The sequence below is a fragment of the Cyanistes caeruleus genome, chromosome 6, assembly GCF_971803275.1.
Source record: "Cyanistes caeruleus chromosome 6, bCyaCae1.hap1.1, whole genome shotgun sequence".
Classification (NCBI taxonomy): Eukaryota; Metazoa; Chordata; class Aves; order Passeriformes; family Paridae; genus Cyanistes; species Cyanistes caeruleus.
In genome coordinates, this window is record NC_141706.1 from 37,261,208 (window position 1) to 37,267,147 (window position 5,940).

Here is a 5,940-nt window from a genome sequence, read left to right on the forward strand (position 1 = left end):
CACAATGATCAGAGGGCTTAAACACTTCTCCTGTGGAGACTGACTGAGAGAATCAGGGTTGTTCAGTCTAGAGAAGGCTCTGGGAGGACCTTATTGCAACCTTCTGATATGTAAAGGACACCTAAAAGAAAAAAGATGGGGTCAGATATTTTAGCTGGGCCTGTTGAGACAGGACAAGGGGTAATGGTTTTATATTAAGAGAGAGTAGACTAGATATAAGGAAGAAATTTTTTACGAAGAGGGTGGTGACACATTGGAACAGATTGCCTGAGGAGATGGTAGATGCCCTATCCCTGGAACCATTCCAGGTCAGGTTGGATGGGGTTCTGAGCAAGATTACCCACTGAAGATTACCCATTGCAGGAGTGTTGGATTAGATGGCCTCCAAAGGTCCCTTCCAACCCAAAGTATTCTATGATTCTGTATGTTTCTATTGCTGTTGCATAAGCCACTGAACATAAGAATTCCCATCTCCCTTTTAGTCATGGATTTATGCTGGCATTCTAAGTATGTTATTCACAGACACCCAGATAAATGATTATGGAGAAAATATAAATAGTGTCAGGAAAATTAATCCACAAACACCAGAGGTTTATGTCCAAAAAGGAGACAGAGGAGTCCTTTTTCTTTATTCAAATAAAGGGAGAGGCCATGGGGCATTCCCCTGGGGTCTCTCAAATTTTTGGAGGGCACAGCCTCCTTTTTATCCTAATTCCCGGCCGCTTGTCCCTTCTCCCTTTCCCCATAGGCTGAGGTACTTGAGAGGTACAGGCTTCCCAGAACGCCTGACACCTGAGATACCTTCCCCCCACCCCCAATGCATAATCCCTTCTTAACTTTTATGGAATTCATAGTGTTCTTTCAGTGCCTCTTTGATCTTCTACTGGAATCCATCCCATTGTTTCTGTTGTCTCTCACTGATAGCTACATCTTATCAACTGACCCACAGCTTGTTTGTAAAGACAAGCTCATCATTCCTATCAATAGCAATTATTTTTTTTTAAGTCATGAGTGCAGAAATGCTGGTGTAAGCAAAAAAAAAAATGGAGACGATTGGGTTAGTTAAGATGGAATTACTATATACAAGATTTGATCAATAAAGGTACAAATTGGATTAGCAAATGTGACTGTATAGATTAAAAAAATGTATAAAATAACAAATTATTATATTAACTCCTTTTTTTTATTATTTATTTTTATAATTCTGGCAGGTTTACGTCATTCTGATACACATGTAGAACACAACCCAAGCCAAGAAAGTCTCTGCTCTGCCATATCACTCTATACTAGTACTGTATAGTGGGATCTTACTTCTCTGTTCTGCTACAGATTTTCACCATACTTGAAAAACATCTGATATTCTTAAGACTTCTACACCTATTGGAAACCTTTAAATTAATCAGTGAGTTCAAATGTTACTTGGAGAAATACAGGAAAAGTGACTTCTGCTTTACTGTGATATGGCACTAGGGCTTTGAGTTCTCTTTTTTAAGCTAAGAAATCCATTAAAAAAAAACTTAAGAAAGTATAATTTGTGTGTAGCACTTAACAATTAGAAACTGCTTGAATTTTCATAATTTTTGACTGCATTAACATACAGCCTTTAACTACATAGTGTTTTCTTCAAGCTCATTCTTGTCCTGTATCACACTTCTGAACTCCTGTGCAATGCTGACAAATCAATTAAATTGAGTGTTTTACAGACTACCAGTAGAGCATGTTCTAGATGACAGGCTTACTACCTTATTAAACATATGAAATGTTTACTGCCAAGTTCAGTGAAGTGACTAAATCATGCCACAACTCACAGTAGTTCATAGAATTCAGTCTTGGCTTCCTTTTTCTGGCAAAACTGGCAGCCAGAGTCCGAAGAGTGATTGACTTACACCTCTTCTTATTATCTTGAATTCAGACCACATGCAGTCCTTTAAATCTGTGTCTTCCCTTTGCTAAGCAAGGTAATAATCATTCCTTTTGCAGAGTTGTGGTGAAAACAAGTAATATCTGTACACTTGTGAGATACTAGATTTATAGATGGAATAAAAAGGTGGATGAGGGGATTAATCGTTTTCTCTGAAAAGCAGAGTTTGAATACTGAAAAATATACGTGATGCTGGACAGTTTTATTGTCAGATAATGAGAATTATTGTGGATTTTTATCAAGGCCTTTACCAAAATGGGCACTGTTTTAAACTATGCTTCACAAAATAAATGCTTCAGAAAACATGTTTTCTGTAAAAATTCTCTTAAAAACCACCTTAGCAATTTACTAAAATGCAAATTACTATAGTAAATAAACTTCCAGTAATCACTAATTTACTTATTCATATACTCGTAATACTTACTCATATACTTATTAGTTTAACAGAATTTACGATTCACATTCTTTCTGATATTGTTAAAGTGGTGCTTTAAACTTGTTTCAGAGACTGAGGTCATGGAATGGTGGTTCTCTGAGCATCTGCAAACTTTGATATAATGGCTGTGAACCAGTAGCACCTATGAATAGTTCATACCCTTTGCACATTATTTCTGTATTACCAAGGTTGGCCTGGAAATTCTCAATACGGGAAAAAAAATGGAGCTTCAGACCCAAATCTAACATTTAAGTCATCTCATAGATCCTTGAGAATTGTACTTGAAGCAATTGGAAGTCTGCTCATATGACTAAAATATGGTAAGAGAAGAAAAAATTATCAATTAAGATTTTAAAATTGCTTTACCTTACATGGAATATATAAATTCATTTAACAAAAGGAACGAAAAATGTTTATATATAGATTCTTGGACCAGCTGATGACCAGATTACAAAAACATAATATGAAAGATGCCAAGCATGAAATCCTAACCTACTATTGAATAATAACACTGTCACTTATTTCACTGTGAACAGTCCTTTATTCCAGCTCCCAGCAGGACTTTGATGATCAAAATTACTAATTTTCTCTGAGTTTATCCCACAAATACCTGAAAAGGAGGAAGCATTGGAAAGAATTTTGCATCACTGTGGGTTTCTTTCTCTAAAGAAATTGGAACATGTTCATTCTAAGCAGCAGCAGCTAGTTTTATATTCCAACAAAGACATGGAGAGAAAACTCTACCTCCTTAAAAATCACTGTCTTGCATGCAAGTTAATTTATGATTTATTACAATGAAACTATTTACAACCTTAATAAGAATATTTACAAGCTTTGAGCTCTGCCTCCTCCATTAGACACTGGTATGTCCTCCCTTCCTGCTGGAGCTGTGGTGATTCCACACAGGAAGGAATATAAAACTCAGAGGGTGAGAAGGAGCCAAGGTATGTAACACAGAGTTCTGGATCTGTAACACCAGCAAGCAGCTACATAAAAGACATAGTGACACCTGCTTTTTGAGGTTTCCAAACTGTCCTTGGCAATTTGCTGTGATGAAATTTGTTAAAAATATATCCTTTCCCCTTTTACTTATAGTGTTATTCCTTATGCTTCATTCTCTGCAATGTCTTCTCTATTCCAAAAAAGGCAGTGTAGGCATTTCTTTTTATCACTATTAATGACTAGTAATTCAGTAAAAAATGTCATGTACATTCACCTTGATCTTTTAAAATGCTGCATTTATACTCTTCTGAGGACTTCCAGGCTTTCTTATCCTGGTTTTCTAATTTCAAGGTACACCAAGAATTGAATGAATTAGCTGTCATGCTTTTAACTACCTACTTTTTAAAAGTCCACTTGTGTCACAGCTGGCCCAGGTCTCCAGGCAGTTCATACATAGGACAATAATTTTGTCTTGATAAAGCAAAACCAAGTTCCTCACTACTTTGTAAGCATCAAATATTTGAATTCCAAGATTAGATGGAATAATTTTCTCAGCAGAAGAGATGGCCCATGCAGACTGACACTCTCCAGTAACAGTGAGAACAGTGACTACTCTGGCTTTCTAAAGGCTGGGAAGTGTCTTAAAAGCTTATTTCCTATTCTAACACAGTCTCAGTAACTAAGCCATTCACTGCAACTGATGCTGTCACAAAATGGGAGAAGGAACCTGTGAAAGACTTTGCAAGGTTGGATGACTTTTTATAGATCATACTATTTTTGTACGTCTTATTTCTTTCTGCATGTATTTTCCTATGTCTCTGTCTTTATATATATTATATATCACTATGCTTTGGGTCCTCATCACAACAATTCCTTTGCACAGTAAAAGTAACATTAGAATTTTCTTCTTAAAGACAAATTATTTCCAGTATTCAGCTTTACAAATTAGGTAACAAGAACAACCATGCAAACACAGAATAGTCCAAGCTGAAAGGTGGCTGTTAAGATGATCTGGTCCAAACTCTGGAAAGCAGGTATCTAGATTAGGTTACCCAGGGCTCTGTCAAGCCAAGCTCTTAATAATACCTGTGAGGAACATTCCACCATTTTTCTGAGCAACCTATACCAGAGTTTAGTTGTTCTCATAGTGAAGAAAATCTTTCCTGCATCCAGAGGGATTGTTTTCTGAAGAAGTTGTGCCTATCGCCTCTTGTCCTGTCCTTGTGCATGCTTGAGAAGGAGGCACCTCCCTTTACACCACTGCTGCACATTCAAGTACTGGAAGACTGAAACTGCATCACCCAAAACCTTCTTCTCTCCAGGCTGAACAAACTCCATTCTTCTGATTTTCTTCTCAGGGATTTCTTCATATGCTTTTTCAATATCTCACTCTCTTACTTGGAAATCTGACCTACAGTAACATATTGAACAACACTGCTTCTTAATGTGTACATTTAGAAAGTAAAGGAGAACCACTTCAAAGCCTTCAAAAACAAAACCATGTTATTCTAACACACTTAGTTCCCTAAAGCAACTTATAATTATTCATTTACTAGGTCACCTTCACTGCAGAAAACAAAATCAAGTCTTCAAAGTAAACAGCTTTAAATTTTGTCAAATCACAAATGGGTCAGACATGAGCTGTGTGTTAATATACATATGCACAGGAGAGAAGGGAACTGGCTTCTGAATTATTTTTAAAGATTTACGGTCCATGAAGCCACCCTGTGGAGTGATGCAGAATAACAGGCTTAGAAGTAAAGTACAATCAAAACTGGAGTTATAGTGGGCTTTTTTTGACATGTCTGAGGTCACTTTGTCCCAGAAATAAATTTTCTGAAGGAAGTGAGAAACAACTAAACAGTACAGGCACAGGAGACAAGAGAGTTATGAGATTGTTTGGGTATGGTACTGCAGTATTGCAGTTAAAATAACATATCCTTGCTTTATCCTTTCTTTGCATGGATACACATTTGTAGCCCAATAGCTGCACACTGTTTTGGTCTCTGTTGGCTGTGTACCTTCTCAACCACAGCATTTTAGGTTGTAGTTCATATTTTAATTCAACTTCAGTTTTATAACAGCTTATGTAATTATTTGAATCTGATTTTGAGAATAGCTATTTTACTTAAGTTATGAAAAATTGTCTCCTATGAATTCCAGAGCATCAAGTAGATAACCCTGAAGGGAAGCATGCCTCACCTCTTTAACAAAGATTGACAGAAATTATCTGCTTTGAATCTTTAAGTTTTTTAATTAACCAGCAAAAACAAGAAATAATTCTAGAAGTCTCCACAAAGCTTTTCTTCAATAAGTAGCTACAACATTATTTTCAAAAGAATGAAAACTTTGCAAAATATGATTATAAATAAGAACTGAGCTATCATTTGAGATCCCATAATGTGACAATTCATTAATTCCATTGCCATTAAGCACACTTTAAAACGTAATATTAAAATGTGAATGAGGAGCAGGGAACTCTTCGTGTTAAGTGCAGAAAGTTGCAAAGAATCTCACAGCAACAGACCAAAATAAATGGATGCTCCAAGATGCAGACAATACCTGGAGGTTCCCACACAGTCCCTTAGAAGCTTAGCAGCTCTCCCACTCCTATTTGCAGGGACAATCAGGATGACGAACG

At 36.5% G+C, this 5,940-nt stretch overlaps 1 long non-coding RNA gene across 1 annotated transcript; it reads right to left on the reverse strand.

Moving 5' to 3' along the window:
* Nucleotides 1–591: 591 nt before the first annotated feature.
* LOC147652606 (uncharacterized) lies at nt 592–5,940 on the reverse strand. The gene is made up of 2 exons (XR_015287914.1): nt 5,862–5,940; nt 592–4,710 (listed from the first exon to the last, which is right to left on the reverse strand). It is a non-coding gene; the product is annotated as an uncharacterized LOC147652606 (long non-coding RNA).